At 46.2% G+C, this 12,600-nt stretch overlaps 8 non-coding genes across 8 annotated transcripts; all 8 read right to left on the bottom strand.

The window, feature by feature from the left end:
* Nucleotides 1–218: 218 nt before the first annotated feature.
* LOC142280377 (U2 spliceosomal RNA) lies at nucleotides 219–409 on the bottom strand. The gene has a single exon (XR_012742665.1). It is a non-coding gene; the product is annotated as a U2 spliceosomal RNA (small nuclear RNA).
* A 1,387-nt stretch (nucleotides 410–1,796) lies between these two features.
* Nucleotides 1,797–1,987, bottom strand: LOC142280375 (U2 spliceosomal RNA). The gene has a single exon (XR_012742664.1). It is a non-coding gene; the product is annotated as a U2 spliceosomal RNA (small nuclear RNA).
* A 1,387-nt stretch (nucleotides 1,988–3,374) lies between these two features.
* On the bottom strand, nucleotides 3,375–3,565 carry LOC142280374 (U2 spliceosomal RNA). The gene has a single exon (XR_012742663.1). It is a non-coding gene; the product is annotated as a U2 spliceosomal RNA (small nuclear RNA).
* Nucleotides 3,566–4,952: 1,387 nt separating this feature from the next.
* On the bottom strand, nucleotides 4,953–5,143 carry LOC142280373 (U2 spliceosomal RNA). Its single transcript, XR_012742662.1, has one exon. It is a non-coding gene; the product is annotated as a U2 spliceosomal RNA (small nuclear RNA).
* A 1,387-nt stretch (nucleotides 5,144–6,530) lies between these two features.
* On the bottom strand, nucleotides 6,531–6,721 carry LOC142280372 (U2 spliceosomal RNA). Its single transcript, XR_012742661.1, has one exon. It is a non-coding gene; the product is annotated as a U2 spliceosomal RNA (small nuclear RNA).
* Nucleotides 6,722–8,108: 1,387 nt separating this feature from the next.
* LOC142280371 (U2 spliceosomal RNA) lies at nucleotides 8,109–8,299 on the bottom strand. The gene has a single exon (XR_012742660.1). It is a non-coding gene; the product is annotated as a U2 spliceosomal RNA (small nuclear RNA).
* Nucleotides 8,300–9,686: 1,387 nt separating this feature from the next.
* On the bottom strand, nucleotides 9,687–9,877 carry LOC142280391 (U2 spliceosomal RNA). The gene has a single exon (XR_012742679.1). It is a non-coding gene; the product is annotated as a U2 spliceosomal RNA (small nuclear RNA).
* A 1,387-nt stretch (nucleotides 9,878–11,264) lies between these two features.
* LOC142280370 (U2 spliceosomal RNA) lies at nucleotides 11,265–11,455 on the bottom strand. The gene has a single exon (XR_012742659.1). It is a non-coding gene; the product is annotated as a U2 spliceosomal RNA (small nuclear RNA).
* Between the last annotated feature and the right edge of the window lie 1,145 nt (nucleotides 11,456–12,600).

Genomic DNA, 12,600 nt, shown 5'->3' with positions numbered 1-12,600 from the left:
GACATAGCCGAGTTGGTCAGGTTGAGTGGTGATGAGTTTGCTATTTGGATGAATAAAGAAAGTCAAAAGTGTGAAAGATAAAAAACAAAAGGAGGAAGTGTGAAAAGTGAATGGGCCAAATTGAGGTGCATATGAAGACGTATGCTTTCTTCCAATTCATTAAATCGGGCTAATATGAATCAGGTGAATTGAGTTCTGCTTTTGGAAACTGGGTTAAGAAGGGGTGCACCGTTCCTGGAGGTACTGCAATACCAGGTCAATGCGTGGAGTGGACAGAGCAAGCTCTTTTTCCATCTCCCTGTTCTAAAAATCCATTTAATATATGGTCCCCAGATAGGGGACGTATCAGATATTAAACTGATAAGAACAGATACTACACTTGATCTTAGCCAAAAGGCCGAGAAGCGATAACCAGAATTGGTTTGGGCCTCGAGTGGCACCCTGGCCTATGCCGGACACATCTTAGGGAGAGAGAGCGAGAGGGAGACAAACCCACGCCTACACAAGACATTTTGTCACCCAAGCCAACCCTTGAAAAGGCTGCTTTGCAGAGCAAAAACAAGAAGAATGGTGCGTTTTGCAGCCGCCGCCCACTGCAATGAATCTGAATAACTCCTCCTTTAGGGCGCAAGCAACTCCCCTCCCCCTTGCAGTCTTTCCAATTCACGATACAAAAAGACGGACAGGACAGGTTGCCTGACTTTCCGTCACTGCCACCCTTTGCCATCCTTACCCGTAGAAAGCCCTTTCATCATCCCCAAACCCTAATCTTTTCCCTTTCCTTCCCAGCCCCCAAACCCTGCCCTCTGTACCTTTCTCACCACCCGCTTCCCTTCTCCTGTCATCCCCCTACCACCCGGGAAAAAAAGAGATTGCCCCCTCCTTCCACTAGCCCACCCTCCCACCCAAAGAACAACTTCTTCTGCGCAGCTTGTTTTCTAGGCAGCAGCGCTATTGTGATGTCATCGGGGGGCATTGTGACAAGCCGCCAGTGTTCCGTCTCTTCATGTTGTGCACAGTTCAAACGGAAAATACATCAACAGGCAGACTACAGAAAAGCTTACTATCAAAGGTTAGAGGGGGGCTTTCTCAGAGGGCTTTTTACAGTTTTTCTATTCCCAATTAGCCGTTTAAGTGTACTTATTGAAAGTAGTAATTCTTTCATAGGCCGCCCTTTCTTAGTATTTGACGTTCCTTATATTGCGGTATGAGGCTTCGCAGTAGGTTGCAAACATTCATCACCCATGACTGTCCCCAATTGAGCTCAGAAGCTCAATGTCTATCATGACCTCTCTTTTAGAATGTCCAAGAGCAAGCAAACTATTCCTCCAGGAGAGGGCGCCAACAGACTACTAAAGAGATCATCATTACTCAAAGAAAACCCCAAAAACCAATGCATGATAGGAATAAACAGGTAACTTTCTTTGGAGTGGAAGCGGAGAGATCGCACCAGATGCCAATTCTAGATCTTATCACACCTGTGGTCACTGCAGCAGCAGGTGAATCCACTTTGTCCAAAAGGGATCTATTCCATTCAATTGCAAATGATCTAGATAAGACAGAGAACTGCAGCACGGGGACATAGCCGAGTTGGTCAGGTTGAGTGGTGATGAGTTTGCTATTTGGATGAATAAAGAAAGTCAAAAGTGTGAAAGATAAAAAACAAAAGGAGGAAGTGTGAAAAGTGAATGGGCCAAATTGAGGTGCATATGAAGACGTATGCTTTCTTCCAATTCATTAAATCGGGCTAATATGAATCAGGTGAATTGAGTTCTGCTTTTGGAAACTGGGTTAAGAAGGGGTGCACCGTTCCTGGAGGTACTGCAATACCAGGTCAATGCGTGGAGTGGACAGAGCAAGCTCTTTTTCCATCTCCCTGTTCTAAAAATCCATTTAATATATGGTCCCCAGATAGGGGACGTATCAGATATTAAACTGATAAGAACAGATACTACACTTGATCTTAGCCAAAAGGCCGAGAAGCGATAACCAGAATTGGTTTGGGCCTCGAGTGGCACCCTGGCCTATGCCGGACACATCTTAGGGAGAGAGAGCGAGAGGGAGACAAACCCACGCCTACACAAGACATTTTGTCACCCAAGCCAACCCTTGAAAAGGCTGCTTTGCAGAGCAAAAACAAGAAGAATGGTGCGTTTTGCAGCCGCCGCCCACTGCAATGAATCTGAATAACTCCTCCTTTAGGGCGCAAGCAACTCCCCTCCCCCTTGCAGTCTTTCCAATTCACGATACAAAAAGACGGACAGGACAGGTTGCCTGACTTTCCGTGACTGCCACCCTTTGCCATCCTTACCCGTAGAAAGCCCTTTCATCATCCCCAAACCCTAATCTTTTCCCTTTCCTTCCCAGCCCCCAAACCCTGCCCTCTGTACCTTTCTCACCACCCGCTTCCCTTCTCCTGTCATCCCCCTACCACCCGGGAAAAAAAGAGATTGCCCCCTCCTTCCACTAGCCCACCCTCCCACCCAAAGAACAACTTCTTCTGCGCAGCTTGTTTTCTAGGCAGCAGCGCTATTGTGATGTCATCGGGGGGCATTGTGACAAGCCGCCAGTGTTCCGTCTCTTCATGTTGTGCACAGTTCAAACGGAAAATACATCAACAGGCAGACTACAGAAAAGCTTACTATCAAAGGTTAGAGGGGGGCTTTCTCAGAGGGCTTTTTACAGTTTTTCTATTCCCAATTAGCCGTTTAAGTGTACTTATTGAAAGTAGTAATTCTTTCATAGGCCGCCCTTTCTTAGTATTTGACGTTCCTTATATTGCGGTATGAGGCTTCGCAGTAGGTTGCAAACATTCATCACCCATGACTGTCCCCAATTGAGCTCAGAAGCTCAATGTCTATCATGACCTCTCTTTTAGAATGTCCAAGAGCAAGCAAACTATTCCTCCAGGAGAGGGCGCCAACAGACTACTAAAGAGATCATCATTACTCAAAGAAAACCCCAAAAACCAATGCATGATAGGAATAAACAGGTAACTTTCTTTGGAGTGGAAGCGGAGAGATCGCACCAGATGCCAATTCTAGATCTTATCACACCTGTGGTCACTGCAGCAGCAGGTGAATCCACTTTGTCCAAAAGGGATCTATTCCATTCAATTGCAAATGATCTAGATAAGACAGAGAACTGCAGCACGGGGACATAGCCGAGTTGGTCAGGTTGAGTGGTGATGAGTTTGCTATTTGGATGAATAAAGAAAGTCAAAAGTGTGAAAGATAAAAAACAAAAGGAGGAAGTGTGAAAAGTGAATGGGCCAAATTGAGGTGCATATGAAGACGTATGCTTTCTTCCAATTCATTAAATCGGGCTAATATGAATCAGGTGAATTGAGTTCTGCTTTTGGAAACTGGGTTAAGAAGGGGTGCACCGTTCCTGGAGGTACTGCAATACCAGGTCAATGCGTGGAGTGGACAGAGCAAGCTCTTTTTCCATCTCCCTGTTCTAAAAATCCATTTAATATATGGTCCCCAGATAGGGGACGTATCAGATATTAAACTGATAAGAACAGATACTACACTTGATCTTAGCCAAAAGGCCGAGAAGCGATAACCAGAATTGGTTTGGGCCTCGAGTGGCACCCTGGCCTATGCCGGACACATCTTAGGGAGAGAGAGCGAGAGGGAGACAAACCCACGCCTACACAAGACATTTTGTCACCCAAGCCAACCCTTGAAAAGGCTGCTTTGCAGAGCAAAAACAAGAAGAATGGTGCGTTTTGCAGCCGCCGCCCACTGCAATGAATCTGAATAACTCCTCCTTTAGGGCGCAAGCAACTCCCCTCCCCCTTGCAGTCTTTCCAATTCACGATACAAAAAGACGGACAGGACAGGTTGCCTGACTTTCCGTCACTGCCACCCTTTGCCATCCTTACCCGTAGAAAGCCCTTTCATCATCCCCAAACCCTAATCTTTTCCCTTTCCTTCCCAGCCCCCAAACCCTGCCCTCTGTACCTTTCTCACCACCCGCTTCCCTTCTCCTGTCATCCCCCTACCACCCGGGAAAAAAAGAGATTGCCCCCTCCTTCCACTAGCCCACCCTCCCACCCAAAGAACAACTTCTTCTGCGCAGCTTGTTTTCTAGGCAGCAGCGCTATTGTGATGTCATCGGGGGGCATTGTGACAAGCCGCCAGTGTTCCGTCTCTTCATGTTGTGCACAGTTCAAACGGAAAATACATCAACAGGCAGACTACAGAAAAGCTTACTATCAAAGGTTAGAGGGGGGCTTTCTCAGAGGGCTTTTTACCGTTTTTCTATTCCCAATTAGCCGTTTAAGTGTACTTATTGAAAGTAGTAATTCTTTCATAGGCCGCCCTTTCTTAGTATTTGACGTTCCTTATATTGCGGTATGAGGCTTCGCAGTAGGTTGCAAACATTCATCACCCATGACTGTCCCCAATTGAGCTCAGAAGCTCAATGTCTATCATGACCTCTCTTTTAGAATGTCCAAGAGCAAGCAAACTATTCCTCCAGGAGAGGGCGCCAACAGACTACTAAAGAGATCATCATTACTCAAAGAAAACCCCAAAAACCAATGCATGATAGGAATAAACAGGTAACTTTCTTTGGAGTGGAAGCGGAGAGATCGCACCAGATGCCAATTCTAGATCTTATCACACCTGTGGTCACTGCAGCAGCAGGTGAATCCACTTTGTCCAAAAGGGATCTATTCCATTCAATTGCAAATGATCTAGATAAGACAGAGAACTGCAGCACGGGGACATAGCCGAGTTGGTCAGGTTGAGTGGTGATGAGTTTGCTATTTGGATGAATAAAGAAAGTCAAAAGTGTGAAAGATAAAAAACAAAAGGAGGAAGTGTGAAAAGTGAATGGGCCAAATTGAGGTGCATATGAAGACGTATGCTTTCTTCCAATTCATTAAATCGGGCTAATATGAATCAGGTGAATTGAGTTCTGCTTTTGGAAACTGGGTTAAGAAGGGGTGCACCGTTCCTGGAGGTACTGCAATACCAGGTCAATGCGTGGAGTGGACAGAGCAAGCTCTTTTTCCATCTCCCTGTTCTAAAAATCCATTTAATATATGGTCCCCAGATAGGGGACGTATCAGATATTAAACTGATAAGAACAGATACTACACTTGATCTTAGCCAAAAGGCCGAGAAGCGATAACCAGAATTGGTTTGGGCCTCGAGTGGCACCCTGGCCTATGCCGGACACATCTTAGGGAGAGAGAGCGAGAGGGAGACAAACCCACGCCTACACAAGACATTTTGTCACCCAAGCCAACCCTTGAAAAGGCTGCTTTGCAGAGCAAAAACAAGAAGAATGGTGCGTTTTGCAGCCGCCGCCCACTGCAATGAATCTGAATAACTCCTCCTTTAGGGCGCAAGCAACTCCCCTCCCCCTTGCAGTCTTTCCAATTCACGATACAAAAAGACGGACAGGACAGGTTGCCTGACTTTCCGTCACTGCCACCCTTTGCCATCCTTACCCGTAGAAAGCCCTTTCATCATCCCCAAACCCTAATCTTTTCCCTTTCCTTCCCAGCCCCCAAACCCTGCCCTCTGTACCTTTCTCACCACCCGCTTCCCTTCTCCTGTCATCCCCCTACCACCCGGGAAAAAAAGAGATTGCCCCCTCCTTCCACTAGCCCACCCTCCCACCCAAAGAACAACTTCTTCTGCGCAGCTTGTTTTCTAGGCAGCAGCGCTATTGTGATGTCATCGGGGGGCATTGTGACAAGCCGCCAGTGTTCCGTCTCTTCATGTTGTGCACAGTTCAAACGGAAAATACATCAACAGGCAGACTACAGAAAAGCTTACTATCAAAGGTTAGAGGGGGGCTTTCTCAGAGGGCTTTTTACAGTTTTTCTATTCCCAATTAGCCGTTTAAGTGTACTTATTGAAAGTAGTAATTCTTTCATAGGCCGCCCTTTCTTAGTATTTGACGTTCCTTATATTGCGGTATGAGGCTTCGCAGTAGGTTGCAAACATTCATCACCCATGACTGTCCCCAATTGAGCTCAGAAGCTCAATGTCTATCATGACCTCTCTTTTAGAATGTCCAAGAGCAAGCAAACTATTCCTCCAGGAGAGGGCGCCAACAGACTACTAAAGAGATCATCATTACTCAAAGAAAACCCCAAAAACCAATGCATGATAGGAATAAACAGGTAACTTTCTTTGGAGTGGAAGCGGAGAGATCGCACCAGATGCCAATTCTAGATCTTATCACACCTGTGGTCACTGCAGCAGCAGGTGAATCCACTTTGTCCAAAAGGGATCTATTCCATTCAATTGCAAATGATCTAGATAAGACAGAGAACTGCAGCACGGGGACATAGCCGAGTTGGTCAGGTTGAGTGGTGATGAGTTTGCTATTTGGATGAATAAAGAAAGTCAAAAGTGTGAAAGATAAAAAACAAAAGGAGGAAGTGTGAAAAGTGAATGGGCCAAATTGAGGTGCATATGAAGACGTATGCTTTCTTCCAATTCATTAAATCGGGCTAATATGAATCAGGTGAATTGAGTTCTGCTTTTGGAAACTGGGTTAAGAAGGGGTGCACCGTTCCTGGAGGTACTGCAATACCAGGTCAATGCGTGGAGTGGACAGAGCAAGCTCTTTTTCCATCTCCCTGTTCTAAAAATCCATTTAATATATGGTCCCCAGATAGGGGACGTATCAGATATTAAACTGATAAGAACAGATACTACACTTGATCTTAGCCAAAAGGCCGAGAAGCGATAACCAGAATTGGTTTGGGCCTCGAGTGGCACCCTGGCCTATGCCGGACACATCTTAGGGAGAGAGAGCGAGAGGGAGACAAACCCACGCCTACACAAGACATTTTGTCACCCAAGCCAACCCTTGAAAAGGCTGCTTTGCAGAGCAAAAACAAGAAGAATGGTGCGTTTTTCAGCCGCCGCCCACTGCAATGAATCTGAATAACTCCTCCTTTAGGGCGCAAGCAACTCCCCTCCCCCTTGCAGTCTTTCCAATTCACGATACAAAAAGACGGACAGGACAGGTTGCCTGACTTTCCGTCACTGCCACCCTTTGCCATCCTTACCCGTAGAAAGCCCTTTCATCATCCCCAAACCCTAATCTTTTCCCTTTCCTTCCCAGCCCCCAAACCCTGCCCTCTGTACCTTTCTCACCACCCGCTTCCCTTCTCCTGTCATCCCCCTACCACCCGGGAAAAAAAGAGATTGCCCCCTCCTTCCACTAGCCCACCCTCCCACCCAAAGAACAACTTCTTCTGCGCAGCTTGTTTTCTAGGCAGCAGCGCTATTGTGATGTCATCGGGGGGCATTGTGACAAGCCGCCAGTGTTCCGTCTCTTCATGTTGTGCACAGTTCAAACGGAAAATACATCAACAGGCAGACTACAGAAAAGCTTACTATCAAAGGTTAGAGGGGGGCTTTCTCAGAGGGCTTTTTACAGTTTTTCTATTCCCAATTAGCCGTTTAAGTGTACTTATTGAAAGTAGTAATTCTTTCATAGGCCGCCCTTTCTTAGTATTTGACGTTCCTTATATTGCGGTATGAGGCTTCGCAGTAGGTTGCAAACATTCATCACCCATGACTGTCCCCAATTGAGCTCAGAAGCTCAATGTCTATCATGACCTCTCTTTTAGAATGTCCAAGAGCAAGCAAACTATTCCTCCAGGAGAGGGCGCCAACAGACTACTAAAGAGATCATCATTACTCAAAGAAAACCCCAAAAACCAATGCATGATAGGAATAAACAGGTAACTTTCTTTGGAGTGGAAGCGGAGAGATCGCACCAGATGCCAATTCTAGATCTTATCACACCTGTGGTCACTGCAGCAGCAGGTGAATCCACTTTGTCCAAAAGGGATCTATTCCATTCAATTGCAAATGATCTAGATAAGACAGAGAACTGCAGCACGGGGACATAGCCGAGTTGGTCAGGTTGAGTGGTGATGAGTTTGCTATTTGGATGAATAAAGAAAGTCAAAAGTGTGAAAGATAAAAAACAAAAGGAGGAAGTGTGAAAAGTGAATGGGCCAAATTGAGGTGCATATGAAGACGTATGCTTTCTTCCAATTCATTAAATCGGGCTAATATGAATCAGGTGAATTGAGTTCTGCTTTTGGAAACTGGGTTAAGAAGGGGTGCACCGTTCCTGGAGGTACTGCAATACCAGGTCAATGCGTGGAGTGGACAGAGCAAGCTCTTTTTCCATCTCCCTGTTCTAAAAATCCATTTAATATATGGTCCCCAGATAGGGGACGTATCAGATATTAAACTGATAAGAACAGATACTACACTTGATCTTAGCCAAAAGGCCGAGAAGCGATAACCAGAATTGGTTTGGGCCTCGAGTGGCACCCTGGCCTATGCCGGACACATCTTAGGGAGAGAGAGCGAGAGGGAGACAAACCCACGCCTACACAAGACATTTTGTCACCCAAGCCAACCCTTGAAAAGGCTGCTTTGCAGAGCAAAAACAAGAAGAATGGTGCGTTTTGCAGCCGCCGCCCACTGCAATGAATCTGAATAACTCCTCCTTTAGGGCGCAAGCAACTCCCCTCCCCCTTGCAGTCTTTCCAATTCACGATACAAAAAGACGGACAGGACAGGTTGCCTGACTTTCCGTCACTGCCACCCTTTGCCATCCTTACCCGTAGAAAGCCCTTTCATCATCCCCAAACCCTAATCTTTTCCCTTTCCTTCCCAGCCCCCAAACCCTGCCCTCTGTACCTTTCTCACCACCCGCTTCCCTTCTCCTGTCATCCCCCTACCACCCGGGAAAAAAAGAGATTGCCCCCTCCTTCCACTAGCCCACCCTCCCACCCAAAGAACAACTTCTTCTGCGCAGCTTGTTTTCTAGGCAGCAGCGCTATTGTGATGTCATCGGGGGGCATTGTGACAAGCCGCCAGTGTTCCGTCTCTTCATGTTGTGCACAGTTCAAACGGAAAATACATCAACAGGCAGACTACAGAAAAGCTTACTATCAAAGGTTAGAGGGGGGCTTTCTCAGAGGGCTTTTTACAGTTTTTCTATTCCCAATTAGCCGTTTAAGTGTACTTATTGAAAGTAGTAATTCTTTCATAGGCCGCCCTTTCTTAGTATTTGACGTTCCTTATATTGCGGTATGAGGCTTCGCAGTAGGTTGCAAACATTCATCACCCATGACTGTCCCCAATTGAGCTCAGAAGCTCAATGTCTATCATGACCTCTCTTTTAGAATGTCCAAGAGCAAGCAAACTATTCCTCCAGGAGAGGACGCCAACAGACTACTAAAGAGATCATCATTACTCAAAGAAAACCCCAAAAACCAATGCATGATAGGAATAAACAGGTAACTTTCTTTGGAGTGGAAGCGGAGAGATCGCACCAGATGCCAATTCTAGATCTTATCACACCTGTGGTCACTGCAGCAGCAGGTGAATCCACTTTGTCCAAAAGGGATCTATTCCATTCAATTGCAAATGATCTAGATAAGACAGAGAACTGCAGCACGGGGACATAGCCGAGTTGGTCAGGTTGAGTGGTGATGAGTTTGCTATTTGGATGAATAAAGAAAGTCAAAAGTGTGAAAGATAAAAAACAAAAGGAGGAAGTGTGAAAAGTGAATGGGCCAAATTGAGGTGCATATGAAGACGAATGCTTTCTTCCAATTCATTAAATCGGGCTAATATGAATCAGGTGAATTGAGTTCTGCTTTTGGAAACTGGGTTAAGAAGGGGTGCACCGCTCCTGGAGGTACTGCAATACCAGGTCAATGCGTGGAGTGGACAGAGCAAGCTCTTTTTCCATCTCCCTGTTCTAAAAATCCATTTAATATATGGTCCCCAGATAGGGGACGTATCAGATATTAAACTGATAAGAACAGATACTACACTTGATCTTAGCCAAAAGGCCGAGAAGCGATAACCAGAATTGGTTTGGGCCTCGAGTGGCACCCTGGCCTATGCCGGACACATCTTAGGGAGAGAGAGCGAGAGGGAGACAAACCCACGCCTACACAAGACATTTTGTCACCCAAGCCAACCCTTGAAAAGGCTGCTTTGCAGAGCAAAAACAAGAAGAATGGTGCGTTTTGCAGCCGCCGCCCACTGCAATGAATCTGAATAACTCCTCCTTTAGGGCGCAAGCAACTCCCCTCCCCCTTGCAGTCTTTCCAATTCACGATACAAAAAGACGGACAGGACAGGTTGCCTGACTTTCCGTCACTGCCACCCTTTGCCATCCTTACCCGTAGAAAGCCCTTTCATCATCCCCAAACCCTAATCTTTTCCCTTTCCTTCCCAGCCCCCAAACCCTGCCCTCTGTACCTTTCTCACCACCCGCTTCCCTTCTCCTGTCATCCCCCTACCACCCGGGAAAAAAAGAGATTGCCCCCTCCTTCCACTAGCCCACCCTCCCACCCAAAGAACAACTTCTTCTGCGCAGCTTGTTTTCTAGGCAGCAGCGCTATTGTGATGTCATCGGGGGGCATTGTGACAAGCCGCCAGTGTTCCGTCTCTTCATGTTGTGCACAGTTCAAACGGAAAATACATCAACAGGCAGACTACAGAAAAGCTTACTATCAAAGGTTAGAGGGGGGCTTTCTCAGAGGGCTTTTTACAGTTTTTCTATTCCCAATTAGCCGTTTAAGTGTACTTATTGAAAGTAGTAATTCTTTCATAGGCCGCCCTTTCTTAGTATTTGACGTTCCTTATATTGCGGTATGAGGCTTCGCAGTAGGTTGCAAACATTCATCACCCATGACTGTCCCCAATTGAGCTCAGAAGCTCAATGTCTATCATGACCTCTCTTTTAGAATGTCCAAGAGCAAGCAAACTATTCCTCCAGGAGAGGGCGCCAACAGACTACTAAAGAGATCATCATTACTCAAAGAAAACCCCAAAAACCAATGCATGATAGGAATAAACAGGTAACTTTCTTTGGAGTGGAAGCGGAGAGATCGCACCAGATGCCAATTCTAGATCTTATCACACCTGTGGTCACTGCAGCAGCAGGTGAATCCACTTTGTCCAAAAGGGATCTATTCCATTCAATTGCAAATGATCTAGATAAGACAGAGAACTGCAGCACGGGGACATAGCCGAGTTGGTCAGGTTGAGTGGTGATGAGTTTGCTATTTGGATGAATAAAGAAAGTCAAAAGTGTGAAAGATAAAAAACAAAAGGAGGAAGTGTGAAAAGTGAATGGGCCAAATTGAGGTGCATATGAAGACGTATGCTTTCTTCCAATTCATTAAATCGGGCTAATATGAATCAGGTGAATTGAGTTCTGCTTTTGGAAACTGGGTTAAGAAGGGGTGCACCGTTCCTGGAGGTACTGCAATACCAGGTCAATGCGTGGAGTGGACAGAGCAAGCTCTTTTTCCATCTCCCTGTTCTAAAAATCCATTTAATATATGGTCCCCAGATAGGGGACGTATCAGATATTAAACTGATAAGAACAGATACTACACTTGATCTTAGCCAAAAGGCCGAGAAGCGATAACCAGAATTGGTTTGGGCCTCGAGTGGCACCCTGGCCTATGCCGGACACATCTTAGGGAGAGAGAGCGAGAGGGAGACAAACCCACGCCTACACAAGACATTTTGTCACCCAAGCCAACCCTTGAAAAGGCTGCTTTGCAGAGCAAAAACAAGAAGAATGGTGCGTTTTGCAGCCGCCGCCCACTGCAATGAATCTGAATAACTCCTCCTTTAGGGCGCAAGCAACTCCCCTCCCCCTTGCAGTCTTTCCAATTCACGATACAAAAAGACGGACAGGACAGGTTGCCTGACTTTCCGTCACTGCCACCCTTTGCCATCCTTACCCGTAGAAAGCCCTTTCATCATCCCCAAACCCTAATCTTTTCCCTTTCCTTCCCAGCCCCCAAACCCTGCCCTCTGTACCTTTCTCACCACCCGCTTCCCTTCTCCTGTCATCCCCCTACCACCCGGGAAAAAAAGAGATTGCCCCCTCCTTCCACTAGCCCACCCTCCCACCCAAAGAACAACTTCTTCTGCGCAGCTTGTTTTCTAGGCAGCAGCGCTATTGTGATGTCATCGGGGGGCATTGTGACAAGCCGCCAGTGTTCCGTCTCTTCATGTTGTGCACAGTTCAAACGGAAAATACATCAACAGGCAGACTACAGAAAAGCTTACTATCAAAGGTTAGAGGGGGGCTTTCTCAGAGGGCTTTTTACAGTTTTTCTATTCCCAATTAGCCGTTTAAGTGTACTTATTGAAAGTAGTAATTCTTTCATAGGCCGCCCTTTCTTAGTATTTGACGTTCCTTATATTGCGGTATGAGGCTTCGCAGTAGGTTGCAAACATTCATCACCCATGACTGTCCCCAATTGAGCTCAGAAGCTCAATGTCTATCATGACCTCTCTTTTAGAATGTCCAAGAGCAAGCAAACTATTCCTCCAGGAGAGGGCGCCAACAGACTACTAAAGAGATCATCATTACTCAAAGAAAACCCCAAAAACCAATGCATGATAGGAATAAACAGGTAACTTTCTTTGGAGTGGAAGCGGAGAGATCGCACCAGATGCCAATTCTAGATCTTATCACACCTGTGGTCACTGCAGCAGCAGGTGAATCCACTTTGTCCAAAAGGGATCTATTCCATTCAATTGCAAATGATCTAGA

This window comes from Anomaloglossus baeobatrachus, unplaced genomic scaffold (assembly GCF_048569485.1).
Source record: "Anomaloglossus baeobatrachus isolate aAnoBae1 unplaced genomic scaffold, aAnoBae1.hap1 Scaffold_451, whole genome shotgun sequence".
In the NCBI taxonomy this organism is placed as follows: Eukaryota; Metazoa; Chordata; class Amphibia; order Anura; family Aromobatidae; genus Anomaloglossus; species Anomaloglossus baeobatrachus.
Note: the sequence above shows the minus strand (reverse complement) of the source record. Positions and strands in the feature narration are given on the sequence as shown.